Here is a 15,194-nt window from a genome sequence, read left to right as displayed (position 1 = left end):
TGACTGACACGGATTGACTGACACTGACTGACACAGATTGACTGACACTGACTGACACAGATTGACTGACACTGACTGACACATATTGAATGACACTGATTGACTGATACTGTCTGACACTGACTGACACTGATTGACTGACACTGTCTGACTGACACTGATTGACTGACACTGACTGTCTGACTGACACTGACTGACATTGATTGACGGACACTGACTGACTACTCTCTACTACTCACTCTACTTCTCTACTACTCACTCTACTTCTCTACTACTCACTCTACTTCTCTACTACTCACTCTACTTCTCTACTACTCTCACTACTCTACTACTCACGAACGTCCCTGTGGCCAGACATTTAAACTCACAACATGCAGTTTTGACACAACACACACATCACACATTTATTATATCATTTTTAAATAACACAGTAACACACACGAGAAATTCACACTCTAGGTGTTATTATGGTCACATTCACCCAAGTTCACGTGTAAACACTAAAATTACATGGTGTGCACACAGCAGCCGTAGGTAGGAGTCAGCGCTATACCCACTTGGGTAGGATGCAAATGGAAGGATTGTGTATAAACGACCCGAGCAACCAGTCTTGACTAGATTAGAAACAAGTCAGGCACAGCTACACTGGCGCTCTAGACAGCAATTAGACACACGAGAAAGATTTGAGTGTGCATACATGATGGGACGTTTTTCGGACAAAAGGGAGCGGAAAACTCCTTTAAGGTCACACAATAGACACATACCTAATAACTAAACTGCCCCTCTGACACACACTATCAGTAGGCAGGTAACTAGCGATATTGCATAAATTGAGTTGATAAGAATGACCACGCGAATACACAGAGGCTCTGAATTACATGTTTTATTTACAACTTCACATTTTTTAGTTTATTAAGTTTGTACTTAAAATTCAATGCATTTATGATTTGGACAGCCCCAAGTTGGCAAATGTGAAGTAACTTTCAGTCTAACTTTGCATAACATGTTAATGCGATTTACAATAGCTTCCATTGAGTGATGTTATTTTTCAGAAAAACTCTTCTATGTTGTTTGGGAATGACATGATAGGGTTGCCATGACGACCTGAACTAGTTGAAACCTGTCAAATGCATGAGTATATAGCAGTGGATTTTGTGAATGCCAGATGTAGAGAGCACGGCGGTTGCATACCGCCGAAACGGGTCTGGGCTGTAAATCGGAATAAAGAAACATTAATTTGGATTATATTCACGGAGTCAGCGCCTTCTTTGATAAAAAGTTTGGACTGGTGTTCGATATATATATATATATATATATATATAATTATATATATCCAAGAAAGAAGTGTCTCAAACAGATAGATTCACCACAGAACAAAAATATATTTCCACTACAACATTTCAGTTTCCGCCTTCCTCAGGTATTTTCAAGATGGTAAGCTCAGTGGCTGCACAGATGATACCTGTAACGTTGTATTGGAAATATATATTGGTTCTTTGGTGATTCTATCTGTTTGAGTTACTTCTTTCTTGGATATTTTATTTCTTTGTGACTCATTGTATCCTTTTGGATCCAGATTTTTGCCCTGACTGGCTGTTTTCTTGTGATCCTTCATCTTCAATATATATATATATATATATATATATATATATATATATATATATATATATATATATATATATATATATATATATATCCCAAATACATACGAAATTTTCAGCTTCCCCACTAGTTCCATGCCAGATTACAAACAGATCGTCTATAAATCTCAACCAAACTTTTACTTTAGTTGACATTGTATCACCATGTGTGCCTCCAAAGACCAGCTTCTCCCATTTGCCCATATGTAGGCATGAATAGCTCGGGGAGAAGCTGGCCCCCATAGCTACTCCCTGTATTTGGCAGTACAAAAGATGATTAAACATGAATATGTTGTTATGTAAGCAAAATCTTATCATTGCCACAAGCATTTCACTGTGTTGTTGAAAAATAGGTTCTCTCTCTTTGAGAAAATATTCCACAGCTTGGATGCCATCATCATGTTTTATGTTGGTATATAGTGATGATACATCTATTGCCATCATAATGTATTCAGGGTCCCACTGAAAGTTTTTTACTTTATTTAGAAAGTCACTAGTATCCCTAACATAGGATGCTAATGATTTGACATAGTCTTGGAGGAACAAATCGACATAAACTGATGTTTTTCTAGGATGCTATTCCTGGCACTGATAATAGGACGCCCTGGTGGTTTCTTGCTGTCTTTATGTATTTTGGGTATAAAGTATATTGTGGGTACAGTAGGACTATCGTTTTTAAGAGTACTTGTACTCATTCTCACTTAAGAGTTTTTTGTTACGCCAACTTGATAGTTTTTTGTAGTAGGCTTGATACATTTCTTTCAGTTTGCCAACATCTGTTCGTGAATAACATTGTCTATCTTTTAATTGGCTCCATATATTCGTCTTGCGGCCATAGCACTATATTTCCTCCTTTATCACTGTTGCGGATTATGACTTCCGTATTGTTGGTCAATTTTTTCATTAGTTGGAAATACATATGGTCTTGATTACGGTGTTTTTGAATAATTGTACTGGTTCCAATTTTTTTATTTAAATGTTTAATTTTTTGGGTGAGAACTTCGTGGAACGTATCTATGGCGTCATGCAGCATAATGGGGCAATATTTTGACTTCGGTTTGAAATTTGTTAAACCTGCACCTTTATTTGACATATTTGCACTCACAAGATTTTGTGTCCCAACCGGAACATTGTCTTGGTTCCAAAATTCCTCTAGTTCCCGTGCCATGTCGGCCTCTAGAGGTAACATTGTCATAAGAGGATTATCAGGATCTTCACGTGTTAAGTTTGTTTGTTTCATTGCATACAGCTTCTTAAGTTTCAACTTTCTCACTCCCTTATATACATCCATCCGGGTGTTAGGGTAATCAAAGTTGTTTGGTGGACAGTATGATAATCCCAAACTCAAAGTATTTTCTTCCTTTTGAGTTAGTTTCAAGTTGGATAAATTGATTATCGTTCGTGTTACTTCTTTTTCCAATAATTTCGTTTCCGTCATGGTTGATTTGAATTTGTATTTGTGTTTTGCTGCATTGCGCCTCTGTTTCCGCTTGATGTTTGCCCGCTTCCGTCTGTAAGCGGGTTATTGGCCTCAAAGTTGCCATTCTTTGGGCGGCTAAAACTTCCATCTCTTCCCCCGGCGATGGTCTGGCCCCAACTGGGGCATTCAGGTTATTTCTCAACTCAGAATCATCTTCACTGTTGGATGTGTATTGTTCGCTTGATGTTGTTGCAGCATCATCCTCTGTTCTCCTCTGACGGTTGCTGGATATGCTTGGAATACCTTGCCCCTGTTTTTGTTGGTTTTTACGTACCACATCAAATTTCCGAGCAAAGGTAAAAATCTGTCCTACCTCATAATCAAGTTTGTCTCGTTGAAACTTTTGAGTCTTTCTATCCTTTATTTTATCTTCCTCTTTCTTTAGCCGGTTTGTAATCTCTTTCCTTAGACGGGCAATTTTTTCATCTTGGACCATACTGGCTAATTCTTCATTGAGAGCATCTATTTCTATTAGCAGGCGTGCCCTGTCTATGTCTGCATATTTGATTAATATTTGATTAATAGCAATGTTAGTCTTCGTGATGAGTCAAGATTCCCTTCTGCCCACTCACGCATCAATTCAGGATGTGGTTCTTCATACGTGGGTGCAGTTAAAATGCGAAGTCCCCGTGGGATTCTGCCCACCTCAATATAACTCTGTAGGGACCTTGACTCCCACCACTTGGACATTTCCATTCTCATTTTCTTTTCTAATAACTTCATTTTATATGCCACAGAGTCTGGTGTATGTGCTGTAACGTTATCATTTGGTTTTGTGCTACTGCTTGCTGATGGGACGTCTTTAATCTTTTCCTGTAGCAGCCGCCTCCCTTTCTCTCACAATGTCGCTCGACATCTTGGTTTTTATTTACTTTGGTCGGACTTGTTCCTGAAACGCGGGTCTCTATGAGTTCGTTCCTCACGCGTTTCCTGAACAGCCTCGCACACTCCTCCACCCCGCAATACCGTTTTGAACAGTACCTGCCGTTTGGACCTTCAGAGCTCCTTGCTTTTTGCGAGAGCGGATACCCTCGCAGCCGGCCGGTGTCTTCGTGTCACATCCAATTCAGGTACACAATCGATATGCTCGGTGCTGGGGGGGCCGCGGTAACTCCTTTCCAGGACTTGCACTTGTCCCCGAGGTAACCCGGAAGACGGTTCAGTTTTTTCACCGCTGGCCCAACGTTGGAGGAGGGGTCCCGTGTTAGACTGGTATTCCGGAACGACCAGTCGAATATATCCCAAATCCTGTAGTAGACACCATGTCTTTAGTCACGCGCAGGAGCCAAACAGGACACAGACCCAAAATTCGTGCTGATTATTCGTTTATTTTGCCAAGATGTCTGAGACGCGTTTCGCGGCGCGAACGCCGCTTGTTCACTCGACAATTTGATTTTACCACGAAGGCTTTTTTAAAGTGACAGTGCTTTCAAAAGTGAATCACGTGCTATCAACTCGCCATGGATATAGAAAAAATACTACAATCATCATATAATACTGATTTGTACAATGGTTAGGCTGTCAGTTGATGTATATATATCATTAAAGCAAGTTCTCTTCTTTTTAGGACGGGGTCTTCCTCAAAAGAAGAGAACTTGCTTTAATGATTTTCAGAGAGGCTGTCACGATCCTCGCCGCCAGCCCCAGCTAATTGGACGCTCCCCCCGCTTGGGACATTTGCTCGTTAAATATATATATATATCTGTATAGATATCTATATATCTATATATCTATATATCTATATATATATATATATATATATATATATATATATATATATATATATATATATATATATCTCAAACGAAGTAGGTTAACCTTAGGAATGCCAGGTATTAGTTCTGTCCCAAGTAGAAAAACCAACGAATCCCAAATTGCTGGCAGAAGGTACTTTATTTAAGTGAAGGTCACAGCAGCGCTCACAGATGACGCGTTTCGGGCGGATGCCCTTGCTCACATAAAAAATGTTTCCCATAATGCCTCTTTTTAAACCTGTTCATGAACACCATGTGATGCACAAATAATGAATATAAAGAAAATACTTATAGGTCACATGTTAATACAATGTAAAGTGCCTTTAGTTACATATGTGTATAGTTGGATGACATTATTTCTTTCAGGTGTTAACTTTTCATTTTATAACAGCATAAATGCTTATTTTCATTCAATTTGCCCAAAACCGCAATAAAGTGCAATATGCATATATCCCTTTAGTATGTGCAAAAGAGTGCCAATAAATATTTTTTACGCCATATTCCAAAAATATATATGATTTATCCTATTTGTAAAATAGATATAAAATCAATATTCTAAAACATGCAGTAAAACCAGTACCTTTTCCCACCACAAACAGTTTAAAAACATTATTTTAAAAAACTGTTGTATATAGGTAGAAAAATATCTATGTCATTTCATTCATAAATTTACATTTTTTTTAAGTGCAATGGCATGATGTAAACTAAACACTCTACTGTGCAACTTACGCAAAAAGAATTTGTGTGCAATATCAAGCAAGATAAATAATTGCAGTTTTTGAAACCTCTCATTTCACAACCAACTAGTTACATATTCGGGGACATCAAATGTCGATGGCAACCCCACTAATTACACATTTGGGGACATCAAATGTCGATGGCAACCCCTATGTGACCTATTTTTTTGAAAAACAATAACCTAAAGTGACTGTAATATAACAGGGAGAATCCCTATTCACCCCTGTTATTTACAGTTTAAAATAAGGAAAAAAGAGAAAAAAGTCTGATCTGGGTGTCGGAGTGAGACCTATATTTTAAATATATGGATTCATCATGGGTGGCTAGCTGAAGACATTACTCACAACCTGACTGTTGCTAATAAGTACGCATGTGATGGCTACGGTGTCTGTCGAGCATTATCCTCATAAAAAATTAATACAGATCTTCCGTAGTGTTCAGTCCATTCGGGACCTTGGAATCTAGTTCCAAGATCATTTTGGACTCTAATTGTCTAAGCATCCTATCACGGTCTCCGCCCCTTCTAGGTTTGGGTACTGAAGTGATAACATAGTAGCTAAGACACTGGAGGTTGTTGTTATGTACACTCTTAAAGTGTCTAGCTACCGGATAGGAGCTATCGTTGTTGACGATCGCTCTGATATGCTGCAATATCCTGGCATGCACTGGTAGTTTGGTGCTTCCCACATACCTGAGATCACACGTGCATGCCAGGACGTAAACAGCATATTCTGTTTTGCAACCGTACTGTCCTTTAATGGGTTGTGGTACTGGACTAAATGGAGTATAGTATTGCTTTGTATTTACTCCAAATTTGCAGGCTCTGCAGCTACTGCATTTGTAAAACCCCATTCGAGGTGGAAACCAGGGTTTTTTTGTTATAGGTAATTCGGGGCAAAGATTGGAGATATGCATACGTAAGGAGGGTCCCCTCCGAAACGTAATCTCCGGCCGTGTTGGTAAATGATGCGATAGTACTGCATCTGTTTGGCGAATAGGCCAACTTTTGCTCAGAATAGACCGGATCTTTCTATCCTGGCCACTGTATGCAGTGATGAATCTTATAGGAGTTTCAGCCGAATCTCCTAGTGAAACCCTATTTGTATCCACTGAATAACTGAAACCAAACTGAAGTGGTGTGCGGGGTCTTCCTCAAAAGAAGAGAACTTGCTTTAATGATTTTCAGCGAGGCTGTCACGATCCTCGCCGCCAGCCCCAGCTAATTCATAGAGAGCAGAATGAGTTATTTGCAGAAATGGCAAAATAGTAACATAGAATTGTGATGAATTGTGATAGCAAAAGCACTATGAATATGTGTAAATTGTGTATTACTAAAAGCTTTGTACTAAGCAAAAGCCCATTCAGGGCGTAATGAAAACGAATGTAATGTGGGCAAATAACAGTTCCAATATGGCGCACAAGTTTGGGAGAGCAGTCCCATTTCTATCTATATATGTTAGTATCACACGGAGGATATTTAAAAAAGAAAAAAATGGCGCGTCAGTGTACCACTGACAAAGGCAGAAGCCGAAACGCGTCTGGTGCTCTGAGGGTCGGTAATAAAAGCAATTGATCCTCCTCCCGCGAGTGCTTGTTTTCTGTGAAAAATACGAAGAAGAAGGAGCCACAATAATAGAGAGGTACGTCCCTCGCAACAAGGCACCCGTGCTTGAGTGCACGACCAGGCGTGAAGAGGGAGCAGCATATATATATATATATATATATATATATATATATATATATATATATATATATATATATATATATATTCACTGAAAAAAACATAGGTTTCAGATAAGTTGTAGTTCGAATTAGCATTTAAAAAACCTTAGAAATTCACTGAAAAAAACCATAGGTTTTAGGGGTGTTATAGTTAGCTACACATTCCACTCGTATAAAACCAGTGAAATTCCCCTGTTATGGTTAGTTGTACTAACTATAACTCGCGCGCCCGCAATCCACTGCTGATGATGCCACATATTACATCATTCATGACATGGTCAGTGACATCACTGATGACCTCACTGATGACATCTCAAATGACATCACTGATGACATCAATGATGCCATCATCCAGTGAAAGTGGTTTGGTTCATTATTTGAATATGTATTATATATTTATATATTTATATTTATATATTTATATTTATATATATATATATATATATATATATATATATATATATATATATATATATATATATATATATATATATATATATCTCAATCTGCCTTGAAGACTGAGAGGATGTATAAGTGTGTGAATGGAGAATTTAGTACCAATGTGATTGACTGTCTAAGTGAGGAATTTTAAGTGTCTCACTAAATATATGGGATAGTGATTAAACTGTATGAATACCTGTATCACTCTATCTCTTGTAGTGTAAACTACTACATAAGTTGGTTACTACCTATGTGAAAGTCTACATTAGTTATTAATTAGTTAAATGAGTATTTGTATGGGATAGTGAATGAATGTCTGTGTGGTTGGGTGGGACGTGTGTGACTTTGGAAAGATGTGTTAATTGTTGATTTAGTAAGTATATGAGGTTAATACTGTATGTGGAAACAGTTGTTTGGGTGAGTGAATCTCTTTATGGGTGTGGTGATGAGTAAATATATTTCTCAATGATATATGTCCAACAAACTAAAAATGTAAAAGGCAGTGTATGTGACAGTTATTGTATATCAATAAGTATACATAATACTCAGTGATAGTATGATTGATGTATGGATAACTGTATACTTGTAATACTGATTTTATAACACACTAAGTACAAGTTACCATCCATATGAATGAATAAAGTGGTATTTGTGTAAGTGAGTAGCTTAGTAAATTTAGGTATGATCAATTGTTTGCATAAGTGAGTAGGATGTCTGCATAAAGGAATAGGATATGTGCTGGTGTGTAATGTTGATTTAGGTATGTAAGTATATTTAATAGTGTTCTATTGATCTTTGTTAGCATGTATAAGTGAATCTATAGGTAAGTGTTTAGATGTGTGTGTAGATGTAAGAATCACTGAGTGGATTTTTAGAAACTTGTACTGGTGTGTCAATGTTTCAAATATGGTACTTCATATTTTATAATGTGTGGTAAAAGATTATGCTACTGTATGATCAGGTGTATCAGCTTGTCACATGGATGATGTCATCAGTGATGCCATTCGAGATGTCATCAGTGATGTCTCTGACCATGTCATGAATTATGTAATATGTGACGTCATCAGCAGTGGATTGGGGGCGCGCGAGTTATTGTTACTACAACTAACTATAACGGGGGAATTTCAATGGTTTTATACGAGTGAAATGTGTAGCTAACTATACCACCCCTAAGATTTTTTAAATGCTAATTCCAAACTATAACTTATCTGAAACCTATGGTTTTTTCAGTGAATTTCAAAGGTTTTTTTAAATGCTAATTCCTAACTATAACATGTCTGAAACCTATGTTTTTTCCAGTGAATTAAATGCTAATTTGCAAATATTTTTATTGTTTTTTTTTATATTTTCTACCTACATTTTTTTAATCTTTTATTTTTAGATGTTATTTTTTAAATCACATTACACATTTTTTTAACATAAAAATATATATTTTGTCATTATGTTATATTGTTTGTAATATACTTAAATTATTTTCATTACTTTTTTTGCAGTTGCGCACCCTATGAACACCCTACTCATTTACTGCGCGAAACGTGTCTGCCATTTTAGTGTCGCTGTCTAGGATCCGCGAAGGGTGTGCGACGTGTACAACTTTTCCCACGCGGTTGCTATGCGACTTATGCACGACGCATTGCGCATACGTGCGATGTACATATAACGCGACGTGACGGACGCGCAGTAGCGCCTGACGTCTTATACATATCAGACGCAGTGTGATTTTTTCAATGTTGAAAAACGTATTTAATATATTTGATATAAATATTAGGACAAGAGATTATCTGAGGTTATTATTTTAATAATTTTCTTTAACTTTCTTAAGAAGTACATCACTGTTATCCTATGGGTAGAAATTCACTTAGCAGGTTAATAGTGTTATCGTTACCTTTTCTTACTCAGTGGTGGATCCTGGGTACAGCACTGCTGCATCTCCTCTAAACAGTTGAAGGAATGCAAATTACCAACGACGGGCGGAAGCCCACATCTTTTTAAAAAAAAATATTGCTAGAATGCGCAAATCATACGCGTACCTCGTGATTTTTCCCAAAAAAAGAAAAAAATAGGGGCCTTGGGAGACCTTGTGGGACCCCCTGAGGAGACCTAGAGGATAAGGGTGTGTCTACCCTTCCCCTTTTCACGTTTTAAACACACATTTCACACGCTTCTTCACCCTCCCTTGTACCAAGACATATAATAGCTGCCAACAGTTTCTAGTTTCAAATGTTGACAATCACTTGACAGCCAATTAGCCTTCAGCGCGTGATCGGAAGGGTGCGCTTATGGTACGATGACAATAAGCGGAGTATACGTATTGCATTTTTTTATGGGAAGTGGGCCGCGTGGCCCCCTCCCGTGCCCAATTCGGGGCACCCGGGTCCCCAACCCCCAGGGCATGGCTAAATATATAGTATTATTTCAAAGAGGAGGGCTGCAAAGCCCCCCTCCTGAAGCTACATCAAGACCACGGGGACATCCAAACTCAATCTATGTATGTACCCCGTAGGAGTTGCCTTCATTTGACCATGCATGTTTGTGGTAGCCCTTGTGTGAATGTTACGTAGGCGCACATTACGTCCCACCGTCTGGCTATGTACCCCTAACATATTTCATTTTATTTGCGCATGCTCAATTACAACATGTCCAATCACAGCTCTCACACCCAGTGACATCATGCTGAACCAATCATCCTTCTGCAAAGCATTTATAAGCTGCCAACCTTCTTGAAGTTTTCCTATTTCGCAGTCACATCCATTGAAAGTGTTCGTATCCACTTCTTCGTAGGTGAGCACTTTTTTAAAGAGTAATTTAATTAATCTGAACAATCTTTAAATGCTGCGTAAATGCAAATTCATGTTCGATTTCACAATGTTGTTTTTAAGCACACTTTCCTGCTTTTTTATATCGTTAAAGTCGACTTCGTAATTTATTTTTCAATGCAAATCACTTAATCCTGGTGCGTTTCTTTTATTTGCCAAGCACCATATGGCCGCTTCTGCAGCAGTGAGCTACGTGCTGTGAAGTGAATGCGATGTAGTTTTTGTCGTGTAAGTAGTGTGTCACGTGCCCCATGCATTGCAAAAGTAATGTTTTCGGCAAAAGTGTATTTAAGCTATTTTACCAGAGAACGGCTGTGGAAAGCAGGTTTGATTGCCTCCCCTGAGTGCTTGAGGTGTGGACGGGAGGTTGGGACGTTTGTCCACACTGTGTGATCGTGTGCAAATCTGGCAAGATACTGGATAGGTGTCTGGGACTGCTTGGCTGAGGTCGTGGGCTGGGACCTTCCCCGATCACCGCAACTCGGCTTGCTGCATGTTATGGAACAGGTGGGGGGCAACATATACAAACGCCACCTACTGGTCTTGGGCCTCACTGTGGCTAAGCGAGATATAGCCAGGGCCTGGAAGGACTCCAGGGCCCCTTTACTGGAAGTTTGGAGACGGGGGTTGGACTTTTGCATGGCGCTGGAGAATCCTGTCTTTGAGGCCAGGGGATGCCCTTGAAAACATTTTAAGATATGGAAAAGATGGGCGGACTACAGAGGACTGTGGCTGGAACCACCGATGGCCCAGGACACTGGAGAAGATCTTTAACTGTTGTACCCTGGGCGGCAGGGAGCGCACACGTTTTGTATCATCTAGCTTTATGCCTTGAGACTAGCAGACACTGTGTAGGGAACGGGGGGAGTAGGGTGTTGGGGGGGCGGGTAATTAATCCAGTATTGTTTGTACTGACTGCATATCCTTTTCATGCCTGAGCTCATTAGTCCTGCGTTGTAATGCGGGACGGTGTCCCCCCTTATGTTTTGTCGGTACTTCAATAAAATTTTGTTCTGAAAAAAAAAATGTATTTAAGCACGGTTTCCAGCTCTTATAACTTAAATATTTTGCCTTGGTAGACAATGTTTCTGGGCAAATCACTTAATCTTGCCGCATGTAATTTTTTAAGTAGTGAGTCACGTGCTGCTTCCTCCCCATGCTCTGAACATGTAATTGATTGCTCAATATTGTATTTTAGCACCCTCTCCATGTTTTTTAATAACCTTAAACTTCATTTACCCCCTGTTCTATCTCATTATACAGACATCTCACCACAAGACGTACTGGTCGCCACAAGCAGTCCTGCCCATACACTATACCATGTGGTGGTCAACAACTCGACACACCAGATCCACTGACTGCTCTCCATATGTTATCAGCCGAAAATTGCAATGGACCTAATGGAGTTATCACGTTTGACTTTAACACCATCGGTGCGGTGCAGATTTATCCTGTGCGCTGACCATCATAGATTCCCATTGTTCATGACGAGCCGAGCTCGTCATGAGTGTACGAGAGGTGTACCTCATGACGAGCTGAGCTCGTCATGAGCATTGAAGAGGTTAACATTACTTGATAGTAAATGTATAATACCCTAGTGGTGTCATAAACTTCGGATTACTTGGTACTTTCTTTTGTCTTAGAATGTTTTTTTATAAAAAGGCACAGCTTAAATTTTGAACATAGTATAGTAAGATATTTCCATTATGTTTGTGAATTTAAAATTATGTTTGTTATCTTACCATTACAAATTGTTTTCAACAGTTGTGACTGTCCTATGTACTCGATCGGTAAAACCCTGGAAACATTTAAAAATTAAATGAAGTTTACAATTTTTACCATTGGTCAACATGTTTCTGCATTAGGATTCTCAGGTGATATTTTTTCATTATTATTCACCAAAGCAGTAGTTTATTTCCAACAAGGTCCTGAAGAATGCATTTGAAACTCTGTTCTATGTAATGCAGAAACATGTTGACCATTATTAAGTGTGGTTATTATTTCAAACCCGCACTTACACCTGCCTTTTAATCTTAGGGATTGGGAGATATTAATAAATTCTGTTTTCTACCCAGTTCACCTAATTTTATTATAACCCCTCACTTTTCACCCTAATCACCATACACTGCTTTTTTCAGTAGCCACTTGATTTAATTTCTGTACAAAACATACTACCCACTTGTCACATATATCGGTCACAGTAACAACAGACCGGCCGTTTTGTCTCCTGGGTAAGGAGAACCCAAATGATGAGAAAGAGGGTGGTACAGTGTGGCTACCGATGGGAACTACTTTCTCCATTTGCTCTTGAGCCTTGACTAGGCCTGCAGTTACTAGCATGCATGAAACTCTCGCTGGTGTTTTTTGCGAAGTTTTGGTTTTGTGATCCAATCTGTCTGACTTTCTCTTTTTCTTTAACATCTGCCTTTTGGGAAATAGTAGCAATCAAGCGCGTGGACACACTGTTCTGAGTGTAGCCAGGCGCTTTAGAAATGGCTTTATTATTATTATTATTACTAACTAGAACTACCCAGTGGTGAACCGCACTGGGTAACTGTGTGGTTGGAGTTCCTAATTTGAGCCTGAATCTAAGTCCTCAAAGCCCACACTCCCTTTTCACTCATTTGCTTCTTGGCCTATTGGGCAGAACACCCAAAGATACAGTGTTTACACTATGCATATTTGTTGAATTGTGCTTTTTATGGAAAGCCTGGTTATGTTGAATAGCCTTTATGTTTCCCTTTACTACTTTTTGTGCTGCCCAATAGCTTTTTTAATTCTAGAATGTATTTCGGACAAATGCACTGCAGTACTTTGCCTTCCATTCCCCTATGCACCACCCACGATACAGCTCTGTATATTCCAAACATTATTTATTGGTAACCGGATCAAAGGCAAATACAGATTAAAGGCTCCGGGTGTAGCATTCACTGTTTTTGCAGTGACTGTTTTGCGACCTTACAATTTTTGTGCTGAAACAGCCATACAAATCCAACCCAATGGTTGCAAATACATGGATGGAGGCCCACAATGAACAGCAGATGACCTTCACTCGGACAATGGCATTCTTAAAATGATAAAATTCAATGTGCAGCCCGACCTCTAAAGGAAAAGGGGTTAAACATTGAGAACATGGTTTCAGTGGAGAAAACATGGAATGGTCTAACTGTGTTTCCCCCAGTTCCCAAAGCACACTTTCAAAGCTTTGACCTAAGACATCTGTTAGAAGGTTTGGAGCAGCGCCAGAGGCAGTGTTCCAAAGGCCAAGACTCATATGGAGAGGACAGCTGAGCCAGAGCCTGAAGCCTCAGGAATTAAGGAGGTTCCTCTATGCTGTGTCCACTTCAGAGTTGCAGTAATTTCCCCTCCAAGTTCCAGTGAATAGGGATACATGAACGCTTCAGTCTTTAACAGCATCTATCTGACTAGAAGGTGCATGTTTTAAGGCATGAAAGAACATTCAAGGAGAGTCTCTGATAATAGCCTGGTAAAAGAGTACATGGTGCGTGTTTGCATTCCTTTAGAGTAGCACATCAGAGTAAGCTCTGATTTGATATCAGTAAGTGGTACAATGAAGCAACTGTCAAGGTAAGATAGAACATGACATAACTAGGACGACAATCCTGTAAAGGCCTTATAGTTGGAGGCTGTGCAAGTAAGATCAGTCAATTATTACCTTGGGCCACCGATGGGGATCAGTAAGGAACCTGTGCATTGCATTTCCTGATAGATGTCTCAGTTCCTGGGAAACGTCCCCACACACCCAGGAGCCTGACTGAAAAGAGAATACATATACTATTCCATACCTACTTTGAGTGTGGATAAAACTGTTTTTCCTGAGACTGGTTTTGATTGTGAGCAGTCCATCATCCTGACACAACGTGGCACTCAATTTGGCCCTGTGGATCTAGTTTGAATCCTATTTACTACAAAACACCCACGGGAACATTACAATTGCTGCTCCATTTTTTACTCTAGCCCTGGTTCATACTATTTTACTGGTCCATGAAGTCCTACCCTTCATCAAACCTTGTTAAGATTATGGCCTAAGGGTGGAGCTCGGTGCGTTATCCTGTTTCCTCATTCCTACAGTTGCACTGGCGGGTGCACCTTCCTGAGATTCCTCCGTCTCTGCTCTGGTTTGCATTACATTTCTGATGTCCCCATTACTTTTCATATGCATACTATCTGCTGTTGTCTTTCTATGTGCCAGTCCCTGTGGACCCTTCAGTGTCTAGGCAAAGCTGTGATTTCCAGTGAATGTACAATTGCTCACATTTAGCTCTACGCTTCCACTTGTATTCCTCATTTGAACAGGCAGCTACATAATCCCTGAGAACTCAGAGCTCATTTTTCTCACAATTGCCTTCCTTATGAGTCTTTTATGGACGTGATCTCACTTGCTAATCTGCATAAAGACCAACTCCTAGCTCTCGTGTGATTTGTTAATTTCTAGCTCCGGATTCTTGCTAAACTACATATGAGAAATAATACACTTGAATCAGAATTATTTTTCTAGGGTATAAAAAAGGCACACATCCTCTATGAATCAGCAAAGGTACTGGTGTAGATTTACCAGAGCGTATATGAATGCGCTGCTACA

General features: G+C 39.4%; 1 protein-coding gene across 1 annotated transcript in view; it reads right to left on the bottom strand.

Moving 5' to 3' along the window:
• TBC1D8B (TBC1 domain family member 8B) overlaps nt 1–15,194 on the bottom strand; it is a 720,472-nt gene that overhangs the window by 251,501 nt on the left and 453,777 nt on the right. The gene's annotated exons all lie outside the window — the stretch shown is intronic.

The sequence above is a fragment of the Lissotriton vulgaris genome, chromosome 4_1 (genome assembly GCF_964263255.1).
Source record: "Lissotriton vulgaris chromosome 4_1, aLisVul1.2, whole genome shotgun sequence".
Lineage (NCBI taxonomy): Eukaryota > Metazoa > Chordata > Amphibia > Caudata > Salamandridae > Lissotriton > Lissotriton vulgaris.
This window is presented reverse-complemented; position numbering and strand designations above follow the sequence as displayed.